We start from the raw sequence: 15677 nt of genomic DNA on the forward strand, positions 1-15677 counted from the left end.
GTAGTAAAAATGTCCAACTCAATTGACCATTAAAGTTAATGAAGTCCTGTTGCCTTTCAAGACGACCAGGATGAATTATAAGATTTTTAATATGTGCTATATGTATACATATACGTATGTTTTGAAGTGAGAAAAAAGTTGAAAGCTACTTGTCTGATCTCTTGAATCGTGTGATAACTAATCCTAATGTAATTTTTAGAAGGCTCGAACTGCTTACGACAGCAGAGGAAACCGTTTGAGTTTAATGACAGTAAAAGACAGTTATACAGCGGTGGTGACTGCACCATGATCTGGAAATTTAAAGGGCTTTCAAGCCTGGCGAAATTCAAACAATGGTATAAATATTTATTTTACCTTCGAATACAATGTTTTAAAGATTTTGTTTTCCTAGCGACATGGAAATATTAATAAAGGAGTTTTCAAAAGGGACGCTACAGAAGTAGACCGATAGGGATAGCAAACCACGCCATCATTTCATCATGAAAAGATATACGATCCAACAAAGAGTAGAAATTATTAAAATTTACTACCGAAATTCAGAGTCAGTGGCCTCAACTTTAAAAGCGCTACGCCCAATATATGGTCGTCATAATCATGCAGTCAGATCAAAAATTTAGTGTCTAGTGGAAAAAATTGAATCCACAGGCACGGTATAAAATGTCCCCGTTCCAGTGAAACAAAGAAGTGCCCGTAGTGCCGACAATATTGCTGCCGCTAGCGCATCAATTGAGGAAGACCTACATCAGTCTCTCACACGTTTTTCTCAAGCGTTGGATATTTCTGTGACGTCGTTGTGGCGAATTTTGCGAAAAGATCTTGGTCTACATCCTTATAAGATCAAATTGACACAAGAACTGAAGTCGCTTGACTACCAGAATCGTCGTGTGTCCATGAATTGGGCTGGACAACAACTTCAAAATGATCCGGATTTTCATTAAAAAATCATCTTCAGCGATGAGGCTCATTTCTGGCTGAATGGCTGCGTCAATAAGCAAAATATGCGTTGTTTGTCAGGCAGCAATCCTCGAAAAAATTACGATTGGGGCGGTTTATGGGCCGGCGGCGGCCATACTTCTTCCATGATGATCAAGACCGACACGATACTCTAAATGGGAATCGTTACCGCTCAATGATAACCGAATTTTTTTGGTTCAAATTGGATGATAAGGATTTGGACAATATGTGGTTCCAACAGAACGGCGCCACAAGCCACACAGCGAATGTCACAATCGATTTATTGAAAACCAAGATTGTTATCTCACGAAACGTCAAGTCTATGGTCTATGCCAACAAGCCAGCGACCATTGATGAACTTCGTACGAATATCGAACGTGAAATTGAAACGTGAAACTGAAAACCGTCGAAAATTGGGTTCAGCGTGCAGACTACTGCAAGCGTATCCGTCATGGTCATTTTTTTCACAGGAATACAAAATTTCATTGACATTTATTTTATTTAAGTTTTGTAGCGCGCTTATTAAAAAATAAAATAAAAATAAGCCCGCGAGGAGTCATTAAGTGACAGATTTTGAAAAAAGATTCAAGCTTTCAAAGCAGCCATATAAAACTCTTTATGTAAAATTATCATAATCTAGAATTCGTAACCTAGACGAAATATCTAACTAACTAATTAAGATAAACGAAATACCCTTGGAACACTACAAATATTGTTAGCTCTGAAAATAATTTAAATTCCCATGTACTGACCTTAGTTAGAAAGATATATAAGCTGATCATTAAAAAATCAAAATACTAAGGTATTCTATCTCTATAAAACATTTGCCAACTTCTAAACCATATTTGTTATAACTACGATTGTTGTTTTGTTATAAAATGGGTCTGAGAACTGGAAAAGTCTTACTGAATCCGGAGATAGCGATGGATGTGGAAGCAAATCGGCGCATTTTCATGGGTTTGAGGCACGGTTTCTGTGATATATTTGTAGCGTCAAGTGTCGCGTTAATATATTTTAAATATATAGAAAATGAGTTTGTGGATTTTTTGACGTTTCTAGTGGATGGATACGAACTTTTGTTGTTGTTCCTTTCGCGTATAGCATATGTCAATAGTTTAAAAGCCTTCCATTTTAATCGACTCTGGTTTCTAGACCTTTAAACTGTTTCGCAGAGCGGAGTCTATTTGTATTATATTGAAGAGTAGGCTTTCGGTTAGATACAAAGTTAGGGCGTTATAAGCTTAAGACAGTTTTTAAATCCATAGAATTCTGGTTCTCAAGTTCCGAGTTTCTGCATAACTGCCAATGGTCACGCCCACTCACTAGTCATCGGTGACACTTTTTCTGTACAACATTGTTCCACTGCTATAAAGCTTTCCAACAATCTGAAGAAATTTTAATGATTAGACTACAGTTAACACCCGTAAACCGTTAAGGCATCGAACAAACAATAGGATCTAATTAATTTAAGTACGAATTCAGCTAATTTTACGACGCATTCAGACACGCATGTCGCTTATGCAAAACATTTCCTGGTACTGAGTTGACAGGCTATGGACCAACAAAAACAACGATTGTGTACACTTTTTTTTTATAAATCCAAGCTCTGAAAGGCAACTGCCGCCCATCAATGGGAACGTGTGCAGCAATAATATGAAATTTCGCTGTTATGAGCTTTTCCTTTGAATTTGCCTGCTTTTTCTCGCCACATTTTTATAGCATTTTAATGATAACTTCAGAAACCATTAAAATTCATTCGTCCATAATAAACATTAATAACACTTTAATTTCGAAGCTTGCGGATAATACGTGAGTGTGTAATGCGAAGGAACGTAAGTTGCTTAGAAAAAAGTCGAAAACCAAAGCAAAACAAAAGACAATCCACCAACTTATAACAGCAATAAATCCTAGCATAATAATCGCCAGCAGGCGGCAAGCGGCAAGTGTTGCAAGTAGAATGCAGCGCGCACGAAGAATGCGGCAAACTTGCGGAACCGGCCGACGCAAATGCAAATAGAGAATTTCTAATGCAATGGAAGCGCGCAAATCGACAACAAAGTTAGGTGAGCGCATATGCAATTGCCACCGCTGACCAGCCCATGATGCCCTAACCGGGCACCACCGCGCTGAGTGCCACATTCACCTGCCCACGCTATGCGCCGGCCCTTGTCGGAGGCAGACTTTCTTTTCATATGCACAAGCGCGGTCAGAGAGATATCCTGCTGTTTTTGGTGGCCTCTTATCCGCGCATTCGGCACTCTCGTCTGCGCGCTCCATGCAGCACGCTCGATCTGCCTAATTCACTGTGATCATGCAAAAGCGCCCTGCCACAGGTTCATAAATATCTAAGCGTGTGTGAGTTTGTGTGTTTCTACCGCTATTACAATATATCGTCGAGTCTAAGTACGTACGTGGGCCGCGTGGCAGTTGCAACTACGTTTAATACCGTAGGCGCTGAGGTACCTACTTTGTTGTTGTTGCTTCTCTTGTGATTGTTGTTGGAAATATTCTTGTTATTGTTGTTTCCCGCTCTTTCTTGCCTTGCAACGCTCCAAGCGTCAACTGTTAATACTTCCCACATATGCGCGCACCGCCCGACTCGCAGCTTCCCTTAGTTATAGTACACGTAGTGTGGTTAGTCACTTGCTAGTCGGTGCTACCAACAAATTTAGCCAAATTCATTGTTGCCCCTTTTGCCAAATGTGGTACTAAATATTTGGTTTGCCACAGCGTCGGTTTGGCGGGTTGGTGGCGCGGCAGCGGCAACTTTTATCACTACTGTTGTTGTTGTTGTTACCGCTGTTTGTTTATTTGTTAGTTTTGTTGTTGTTGTTGTTATTCTTGTCATTACATGCATCTCTCTTTATGTTGCAACTGCACTCAGCCGACTTGAATGGCTGCCCGAGGCAAGTGGACTGTCGCACACACTTGCCGACAAATATTTACAAACACCACACACACGCACACACACTTAAGTAGCAACACACGAGCATCATTCACCTTCGTCTGCATACGGAGCTGGGTAATTGTTTTTACTCATTTTTCACCTCCTTCCTACGGTATTGCTTATCGTTGCCAGCTAAGACACGCGCAATCACACACACACACACACATGCAACTGTAAATACATAGAAACACACATGTATTGCATTGTTGTTGCTGTTATTGTTTGCTGTCGCTTCATGTGGCAGATTGTTTAGTCCGTTTGACTTGGCAGCGTCGGCTTGTCGTCCCTAGATGCTGCATTTACTTTTGCTGTTATTGTTGTTGTTGTTATTTCTATTAACATTGCTGTTGTTGTTGTTTTTCGCTGCCACTATTGGTCTTGCTCATAGCTCGCTGTACGCTCACCTTTTTTGCATCTGCTCGTTTGTTCAACTGGCTTGTAACCTCTGCCGCGACGGCGATGGCGGCGGTTCCATCTTTAACTTGGACTTCTTATGGCAGGGGCTTAGGTTGAGGCTGTAACTTAACTTCCCAGCTCCGACAAACGGTTACTTGCCACAAGAAGTTGTAGCAGCAGGAAGCATATTTTCCGCTATCTTGTTGCATAGGGTTGTTGCATATTTTATGCGCAGTGAATTAATGGAACAACTCGCCGTCCATTCCCTCGATGTTGTGCTGGTGTTTGTTCGCTGGCGCTAGTGTTGCGCACTGTGGAGTGGTTACTTATAGTGACATGGGCAGTTGGTATATAGGAGTATTCTTTAACAATTTGAATTCTTTTTTGCAAATCCACTAGTTAGAGTTAGTAAGTAGTTATTTACATTTCCACTCTAATTCGAAAAGTCAGACGCATTATATTTGCTCTAACTTTCTGCTTTCTTTTCCTCACATATATCAAATCGAAAAATATAGGATAGGCCAACCCTAAGAATAACTAAATTTTTGTGGAACATTGTAACTCTTTCAAACCTACAGTTGTGGGTCACTTCGACTCCCTTTTTTGACTGTCAGAACAAACTGATATTACGGGATCGTTGGAGAGTTAAATGTTTTAGGGTATACACCAATAAAAACTTTATAAAAAGTATAGGAAAATATTGGTAGGCCTATACAAAAAATCTGGACCAAAATGTGACGCTCTGATGTCTAAAATACATTAATATTAATACTAAACTTTTATTTAATCGAATTATCGAATTTAAATCTTTCAGGAACAGGCGCTGTGGTTGACTGATTAATACTCCACCCCAAAAAAAATTCTGAACCGAACCGTGGGGTCTGTGTGTGTATTTTATGGTTTTGGGGTCGCTGAATCCGTATCCTAGCCCCATCAGGATTTTGACTTAACCCTAAAACACCAAAATGGCGGATAGCATTTTAAATAATGCATATGATTCGCTTGAAATTTTCTCCTCGGGAGTTTTGGGGGTTTTTCAAAATTCAAAATAGAGGATCCAATATGGCGGACGCTTTTTGAAAATTTCGTCGGATTCGCTTGAAACTTACTAATTTGTCGTTACTTTACAAAACTGGAGGACACATTTGAAAAATAAATACATATTGGTTATAGGGTTAAATGGACCTCGTATTCGGATTCAGCGAATCCAGAAACATAAAATACACTTAGTAAGACCCCAGGTAAGAACCAAATTTTTTTTTTGTGTGGCTGTGTAAGTAGTCCGGAACTAATAAAAAATATCTTTATTAAGATTCTACGAGCCCGGTTGTAGTTAATTTTACACACCCAAGCGGTCTTCTAAAAATTGGTCTTTTGATATGGATGTAGATATTCTAAAATGTTAGTAAAGTGATGATTTTATCCTGACGATCGATGAGAGAATCTACTGACAGGGGACTTAAAATAAAAAAATTCCATTTGACCCCATCTTCATATAGATAATATACATAGTTCTAACAAACTTTTCATATTTAATTTTTTTCATTTTCTCCGTCAATGTCTTTAGTCGGTATCACCCAAGATTGTTTGAAAGCCAATGGTATGATCCAAAATTTTCTAATTATTTTTTATTAGCCTCTGGTAACTATAGTGAAATCAATATCACATAGGAAAACCGTAAAATCATATCAATCGAAGATAGAGTGTTGTCAGTGTTTCGCTTTCCTGTAGTCTATTTTAGAACATCAAGCCTTTTCGGGATCAGAACGACCGATAGAACAAAACAAAAATTTGCAGATTTATAAAAGCGTTTGACGAACCTTTAACCAGCGACGGGGTGAACAATCGGAATATCCAAACTATCATATAAATTTTCCATAACAATTTGAAGAACTATTTATAATTGAGATCTAGTGTATCCTTTTCCATAATAGTCCGGTATACGTGTCTGGTGCCGGTCCGTATTTTTAACCTGGAAATTACAGTCAACTCCATTCCTAAAATTATGTTGCGAATATTTTCAACATTATTTAAGGACGTTCCAAGTAGGCTACCTCAACGCTATTTAACATACCATGATTATTCCTTTATCCCATCAGACTAGTCAGACTAAAGAAATCCACCTTCATCTGACTTTAAACTGTTTCACATCACTAAGCGGTTATCCAACTATGAACCGAATACGCACACACGAATACTCACAATGAGCTAACACTACCAAAGTAGCCTTCATTCAACTTTCATGCAGGGCTGTAAAAAATCTTTTAATAATGAATGCAAGATAAAGTCCAAGCCCAAGCCCCACTTGTACGCCTGTTGCATGTTCATTTGAGCAGCATTTGCAGTTAGGAATTTTGTATCTTCACAGCCCGAAGGTTCACATGCGAAGTGCGCAAGTGCGCAATGTCCGCACGATTGCAAAGACATACACACACACACGCTCCCTGGCTGCCACATGGACGCGGGCTTAGACATAATCAGCGACATGCCCATGAAACAAGGCATGAAACGGTGACGCGGATCCAAATCGACTGGCCGCACAGCGGTTCGCATACGACGAAAGCCCCCCTCCTCCGGCGGCCGCATACTTCGCCTGAGTGTAGTTGATGTGAGTGTTGGTGTGCTGGTGTGCGTGCACAGCATGTAGGCCCACCAGTGTCCAGCTAGCGTTGCGCAACAATAGTTCCCCCTTATGCTATGCAGCTGTGCGGCTGACACTCGTTTATCCCTGCGCATGTGATGCGTTGCATTGCACTCGTCCATTGGCGATGGTGGGGTGGTGGAGAGAGGGAGAGCTCTACGAGCTAGAGGTGCGTCAGCAGCTGCAGCGCTTTATTAGCCTGTCCAGATTGTTGAGCTGTTTTGCTGTCCATCGCGTTGCTGTTGTTGTGGTTGTTGCTGTTGGATGACGGCGATCATAGCGAACAATCAATGACGCAAACAGCGGCATCACCATGGCCATCATCATCATCAGCATCAAACTGTTAGAATAAAATGTTTAGGCCGAAAACGAGTTCCTTCGCATTACACACACACTCACACGTAAACTTGTATGCATTCACATTTAAAGCAACAACAACAAGAAAAACATCTATGAAATATTCCAACTTGATTTTCTGTTCAATATTGCTGTTGTTGTTATTGCCATAGCTGTTAAGTATTTGCAGGCGAAAAATGTGTGTGTGTGTTTGAGTGTGTGTGTGTGTTGCATTCACTTCTTAATGCCATCTCTGGGCGCACAAGTGCATTTAAATCGTTCTGTTGGGTCTTTATTGGCCACGTTCGAGAGTTTAAGGTTAGTGTTTGTACGAGTATGTGTGTAGCAGAAGGTGATGCGAATACAAATGTGTGTCTTGACTATTTACGTGATAAGGCTGAATGCTGTAGGACAAGCTGCAAGGCAAAGTACCGTTAGTCGGAAGTGGTTCGGAATTCATATGGAATTGTAGAACTTGAAACGCCATATACAATTGAACTATAGAAACACAACACAATGCTACGGATGAGCTTAAAAGCTTGCGGATAATATTCTTTAGTTATTTGGTACTAATTTATACGTTCGTATTCCGTTCTGTGTTCTCATATTGACGAGTTACCAATGATCCCCTTCAAAGTTTTCCTATAAACCTGCATTGTTAATTGACTATGAAATATTTTTGGTCAACCTTACTTGATTTAGGCGAATTCTTCATTGCGCGCTAGTAATATTTATACTCTCGCAACAAGTTGCTAAGAGAGTATAATAATTTTGTTTACATAACGGTTGTTTGGAAGTCATAAAACTAAATGGGTTAGATATATATTTATATATACCAACGTGATCGAGGTGGCAAGTAAAATTGGCATCCGGATGTCTGTCTGTCCGTCCGTGCCAGTTGTAACTTGGATAAAAATGAAAAAAACTTAATAATAAAACTTGGTACACGTGTTCCTTGGCATCAAAAGAAGGGTGCTTTCATAAATGTACAAAATTAGACCACCAGGCCACGCCCACAAATAACATCGCACTAATAAGGGGCCTATTTGGATGTAATTTTTTTGGGCGTGTTCCCGCCGTCTACTAAGATTTTGTGCATTATTTCTTTTAGGCACTTCCTTATACAGTCTAAAAACGGCTACAAAAGTTATGTTGAAAACTACTATAAATGTTTTAATTCAGTGAAGGAAACCATTAGAAGCATTAAATTCCATAATAAATATGATACAGAAGAGCTTCACATACATTTCTATAAAAAAATTTAAGTGGGCGTGGCTCCACCAACTTATGGGTCAAAAGCCATACCTCAGAAACTACTCAACCAATTTGAACAAAATTGGTTTGTAATATTTTCTTGGCATCCCAATTGCATAGTTTGAAAATGAAAAAAAATCGGTTCACAACAACGCCTACTTTCCTTTTACCACAATTTTGAAGCCCATTTGATCCCTCACTTAGCAACATATAAATGAATCACCAGTGAAGATATCAGAATAAAACTTTGCACACATACTGCATTTCTAATTTTCATATATCGAAAATGAGGAGATGCTTGGGGTTATTTTTTTTTTTCAGATATTCCATAGAAATTCAAAGGAGATTTGTTTCTTCTAATAGTGTGCGTCTATGGGCAAAATCAGGCCAATATTTCCTCTAACTTCCGGCGGACTTTTTATTGTATATATCGGTTAATATGTGAGATATCTTAGCCAAATTAAATAAACGCAAAATCTTTAATAAAATATACCTTGGTTGAAATCGGTCCAGGAATTACCCCAGTTCCCATGTACTATATGTATTGATTTTTGTTTTCTAGTGGATTTTATTCGGAATATGTGGATCAAATAGGGTGATCTCTTAATACAATTAAATAAATAAATTGCGAGTGTATAAAATGTTCGGGTTAACCCGAACTTAACCCTCTCTTGGTTCATTTGAAACAAGTCCGTCTTCATTGGATTTTTTCAACGTAGGCGATATCCCTTTATTCGCTACTAACTGGTAACGGAATCAGTATGTTGGTACATATATACTTAGAGTAAAGACACTTAAACTGGGAGGACTTAAGCGAGAATATATCGAAAAATACTGGACATCTTATACATCATCTGTCGTATAAGCCTGGTGGAAATATTTTAGACACGATTGAATTAATAAGAAAAGGTAGGTCATTTCCATATTTCGGATTTTTTAATAACTATATGCTGTAATTAATAATATTTTTTAAAAGACTTTTTTCGAACATCGAAACAAAATATTTAAATTTTGGAAGCTAACTTCGAAAATCGGAAACTGTTCGACACCTGATGGGTAGTCTCTCAAATATAATTAATATATGATGGAATAGAAGTATTAGAGAACATTTTAGTAGAACATTTTTTAATTAGAAAACCTACTATGTATGAGTAACTCCAACTCAAATTCGTATGTCTTTACGAGTAAGGCCAACTGCTGCGTTAAACAAAATTGACACGCATCAAAGACGCTGTCAAACATATTAACAAATACAAATACATTTCATAGTAAGACTACTCGTATGCAAAGTGTTTGTGGCATATCGGGAATTGATTGCATTAATAACTTGTGACGGTCTCGCTGGCAGGAGGAGTACCAAAGTAACCTAGAGAGAGACGACAGGCGTTCGGCTATGAGCTGAGATTATAGGCAGAAGAATATTTAAAAATATATACGAAAATTAATGCGTTCTTAAGCTGCAAGTTGAGTGGAGTGAGCGTTTGGCAGGCAATTGCGGCTTTAACTGTACATCAAACGCCACATGTGGTAGAACAACGGCGTCAAGAACAAGAACAATAAAAGCAATGCGAATAAACTGCATGTAAATAATGAAATACAGTAATCTAGACGGCAACAATAACAACAACAACAATGCAAGTGGTGTAACTTGCGATGGCAAAATAGAAAATAAACTTATAACAGTGATTGCCTTTTAGATCAGGTGGAGATCACACAGATCAACTATCGAGTTCAAGTTTTCAATGAGCGCCTCAAAAATGGCAAAAAGAAGAAATCGAAGTGAATAACAAAAAAGTGGCAAGAGAAAATACATAAGTGCTGGTGAAACATGCGCAACACGCCACTGCTGTGTGTTTGCTTTGTGCCGCGTGGTGTGGTGTGGCAAGCAACAGTAATCAAAGGTTTTAACATCAATAGCCATGATATTGTTGCTGCTGACCGCTAAAGGCCATACCGTGTGTTGTTGTATTGCTGTATTGCTGCAACATGTAACGGCCAACATGCAACACATTGGCGCTCTTGTGGCCTTCTCAAGGTATGTTGGAGCTACCGCTGCACCAGCGGACGTTTGCCGAACGTGATGCGTTCGTTTGTCGGTCGATTGGCCAGCCTGCAACGGCCACGAGATAGGTGAGGTCACCAGAAAAGTAGCGTTCGCCACTCGCTAAGATTCCTTAAGTAACCTGTTATGTTTTAGTTGTGTTTGATTTCCTCTACACGTTTTATCAGCTCCAATTTCTTTTCTCTTTGGTAAATATAGACTTTATTTTCCGTTTATTATACACAAGCCGCAACAACAATTTGTGCGGCAACATTTACTGATGTTTAACGAATGATTAGCTGGATGCCCGAATGCTGATATGAGTAACACTCTCACGTTTAGATATGAGTGCCAACCGGTACAGGGTGGAACGGAAGCAATAGTTCAACTTTTTAGTATCTTATTGTCTTTTTCGGTTTTGTGAACTAACACTAAATACTGACCCATAGGTTGAAATCCACATGCTATTAAAGACAATCCAGGAACTTGAATTCATCTTGCTTCATTTCAAGAACCTTAAACATATATTAATATTCGTATCGCTCGGTTGGTCAAAAATGTAATATCCTCTAAAGCAGAACGATTACTCTACTGTGCTCGTGATATGGTCGTACCATCTCGCTGAAGATCGATTACGATCACTCATCAAGTTATCCGCCATAAAAATGCCCCTGAAACGACTATATTTAGCCGAAATGGCATTCCTGGTTATACCATCTCTCTAAAACTTCTCTCCTTTTCTCTCATTTCCTCTCTCCAAGGACACATTGAATTCTCGATCATCACCTCTTGATTGTTACGAGCTGTTCTAACATATATAGTGAAAAAGAAAGCCGAACGTCTTGGTAATCGGAACTTTGAATCGAATAAGTCAGCCTCTGCTGGTTATGACGAGTAAACTCTCATCAGCATTATCTCAGGACACGATAGTATTCAGCGTTAATCGCATTCATCTCGTAACTTTCACAGATAAACTATGAGCTGATTATAAGAAAAATATCTACTCATATGAACCACCCTATAGATAATATTCACCGTCAGATTTGCCGTTTGTTCGTGAGCTTTCCTTGTTTAAGCTAATTTGCTGGCTTAGCAGCAGCTGCTTGAAATATTTTATTATATCTACTTAGATATTTACAACTTTTCTCCTCATACTTAGAATATTTATTGGCTTACACTTCTGCCATACGTGGCCACATGTGTGCGAAAGTATGTGCAAATGCGGCTTTATTTGTTCGTTCCTATTTACAATAGCTGCGAGTTTAGCTGTGCATCAGCCTTTCAGTTACTTCGCCTTACTGCATCTGTGCGCTACGTGTTCAAGCGAATTGCTCACTTTTCTAGGTTATACGTACAGCGAAAGGTGCTGATCTAACAGTACATGGATGCCAGCTATAAATCTTTCATAAATGAAAATATGCTAAATAGTTGTGTGAGTACTTGAAGGCTCTTGTTTGCATACAGACCGATGTATGGTTGGGTTGAAGCTGCAGAGATTAAGTTGAGCATCCAAAGTTTAAACCAATCAAAGTACAGAATATTCTACAAATTCAAAATTTTCGAATAATATTGTATATTATATTAAATAAGGACCTTTCTATTGAATAATGATAAATGAGTTAATCTTTCCTAAAACTATTAATTTTATTGAGCTTCGAAATATTAATTGTCCTTAGTCAAAAATCTTATATTTAATGTAGGGGATGGACAGAAAAACGGTGACTTATCTGTCAAGCATTTCACTTCGCTTGAGGTAATTGTTTCAAATCATGTTTAATATTTTTTAAAGACATGTCAACAAATGTAAATGCTTTTGAGAACAAATATTTTTGGTGTTATGGTAAAAAGGGTCGAGGAATGCCGACCGAGCTTTTCAAATATGGTGGCTGACAAGGTGCATGTATCAGCTCTTTGCAGAATATGGTCGGACGAAAGCTTGCCCGACGATTGGAACCTAAGTGTACTCTGCCCAATCCATAAAAAGGGAGACCCCACAATCTGCGTCAATTACCATGAGATAAGCCTCAATATATGTTTGGTGTTCAGACAGGGTGACTCACTTAACCTGTTGACTTCTTAACCTGTTGCCAGAAAAAATAATACTAGCTGTAGAATTAAAAGAAGAAGGAACAATCTTCTTTAATAATATGCAGCTGTTGGCGTATGCCGATGATATTGATATCATTGGACATAACAACCACTTCGTTTGCTTTTTCCATACGCTTCGTGTATGGGTCTGGTAGAGAACGAGGACAAGACGACACCACATAACTGCTACCAGTCATAACTTTGAAGTTGTAGATAATTTCGTCTACCTTGGATTCAGCATTAACACCAATAACAATGTCAACCTTGAAATCTAACGCAGAATCACTTTTGCCAACAGATGTTACTTTGGACTGAGTAGGAAGTCCTCTCTCGACGAGCAAAGGCCAACCTCTAGTGGCTCTTCATCATTCCCGTCCTGCTTTATGGTGCAGAAGCGTGGAGAGAAAGGTTTTGCTTAAGGTTAACGGTTCGTTGATGATTTGTAGCGGGAATTACGAAGACGATGGAACTATGAGCTGTATGACTTATATAGGGAGAAGGAAAAGGTTTTTAGTTAATAATTAAGGTTTATACTTTCAAAAATATCCTGTGAAATCGGTAAGGTGCTTCAATAGTTTTTAATGGCAGCGTTTTAGTTTTTGAGCGACCGCTCGCAGGTATAAACCTCTATAGTTAAAACTTTAAACGCGTTTCTCTCGATACGACATTTGTCAAAATTGCTGACATCATTACTCAACGAGAAATCAACCGATCGACTTCAAATTGAAAATGAGAACGCTTGAATATATTTACTGACTTACCATCTTTTTAATTGTTGAAAATTGTCAATTTGGGATTAAAGAAAGACCATTTTTTTACCTAAAAGACGAAATTTTTTCCAGAACTACGCCATTTTGTTAATTTTTGTATTTTTCAAAAATCGTAGGACATTGTATAGGGAATATATTCAACTTTAATAACTATTTTGAATGTTTTTTTTTGTTTCAGCTACTCATTCGGCCGGAATCATGTCAGCAGTTGGGGAACTTTTTTTTTGGAACCTTCGAAGACGGCCCATAACTCCGTTATTTTTCAATATTTATGTAAAAAAATCTTAAAATATAGCTGGAAATATAACCGCCTCCATTTGAGAGTTATTTTAAAGTTGCCGAAAGGTTTTAATTTGCCGGCCGAAATCAATGTCCACGAATTGTTCATTAAATCTTTGCTTCAACAATTTAAAAATGATCACAATGTCGCGTCGCTGCTCCTTAGATTTGGCAGAGCTTGATTTATATCATCCAAGTACTAATTTGTTCTTATTTCTTTTTGCAGAAATTCACTTTTCCATATTCCCACAACTGAAAACTAAACTTTTAAATAAATCTATTATCTAAATGCCAGCAGTGGAATTGTTTTTCTTTCCGCAACGAGAACGGAGTAACACGAAGCAATTCAATTAAAACGCGCTCACTTAAATCTTTAATCTTAGCCTCGTAAAAGTGTCAAACTGGAATTCTTATCAGCAACGCAATGTGGACCAAATTACGAAAGAAACAAAAAAGGAACTCAAATACTTACACAGCAAGCGCCAGTGGACAATTGAAATTGCAGCATGGACGCGGCGGTGGTGATGATGGTGAAAAGAACAAGCCAACAGCAAAGAAATTGAAAGCATGCAACGCATCATAATCCTTCAACGCGATGGGGGTACACTCAAGATGGCATGTAATGCTAGACATACATATACATATATTTATATGTAAACATATATTAGCAGCAGACAAGTAAAAGTACTGAGCACTCTGGAGAAACGCATACCTATTGAAGCAGTGATACTCGTGGCGGCGACACGTAGAAGGAAAAGCGAATATTGGTGCGTTGATTTACTGTTGTCGCCCACACTCTTGCCACCGCTGCAATAGAGCTAGTTGGAACCTCAACATTCGACATGGTTTGCAGCAGAAACAGCATTTGCGTCGAAGTGCCGCTCAACGCTAAAGCTAAACAAATGCTGACAATGCGCAAACCCAGCGGCAACAACAATCGCATAGAGTTGGGTGGATTGTGTAAACACTTCCGGTGGCGATTGCGACAAACCAAGGCGACAAACAACCAACTCCGACAGATAAGGGAAATAGCGGATTCATTGCAGTGTGAAAACTTTTGCCAAACAATGACTCAAACTATTACAACAACAGCAGAGCAGCAAGTAAACTACTTGTAAGTTTTGGGCGCGCAGGTCCTTTCGCACACGCAGTTGCTGTGAGTCGTCTACGCGTGGCCCATTACGTTTAGCCAGCAGCCAGATTAAATTGCTTGCGCTTGCCATTCACAGCAGACACTGGCTGGCGCTGCCTTAACTGACTTTCTGCGCGGCAGCGTGACAGCGTTCCAGCCATTTGCTGGCTCATCATCCTTTTGTTATCCTCGTGTCGCGGCGAGTGCGCGTGCATTGCTTTCGCACACGTTCCAGCAATTCTTTGCACACCACTGACACGGACTTTGCGCACGGGTGGCCGCTGCGGCAGCTGCCATCATTCTATTATTGAACAAACTCAAGTAGTTTTCGTTGCTCGCATATTCCGCTTTTGAGAAAGTTTCCTTTTGGAGATAGTGATAGTAGACGTCAGTGTATTCGTCAAAACAAAATATTTGCTGGAATTTTGGACGGCAAAGATTGGCGACAAGGTCATTACTAAAATATTTTACGTAAATGTATTTAATTTATATATAAGCAAAGAAGGGAATGAGGAGGAGAACATTTGAAATTTCTTCGAAATTGCTTAGCGAAGCTTGAACTAATATAATATAATTACTTCTATGCGAGGTTGAGACACGGATCGACAGCTGTACCCGCTATATTAAATCTGTCAGCTCATCGCATCTTTTACAGAACACACTTATGAATATATACAAGAACAACAACAGTTGAACTTCCCTAACTTGAATCACCTTAATCCAAAAAAAAATAATTTGAGTTAGACGACTTCGAGTTATGGAAAGTAATTTGTATGAAATTTGACTACCATTCCCAATTCAAAAGTTCGATTTATGGATAACTTCGAGTTATAGAAGTT

Source organism: Zeugodacus cucurbitae, chromosome 2 (assembly GCF_028554725.1).
Source record: "Zeugodacus cucurbitae isolate PBARC_wt_2022May chromosome 2, idZeuCucr1.2, whole genome shotgun sequence".
NCBI lineage: Eukaryota > Metazoa > Arthropoda > Insecta > Diptera > Tephritidae > Zeugodacus > Zeugodacus cucurbitae.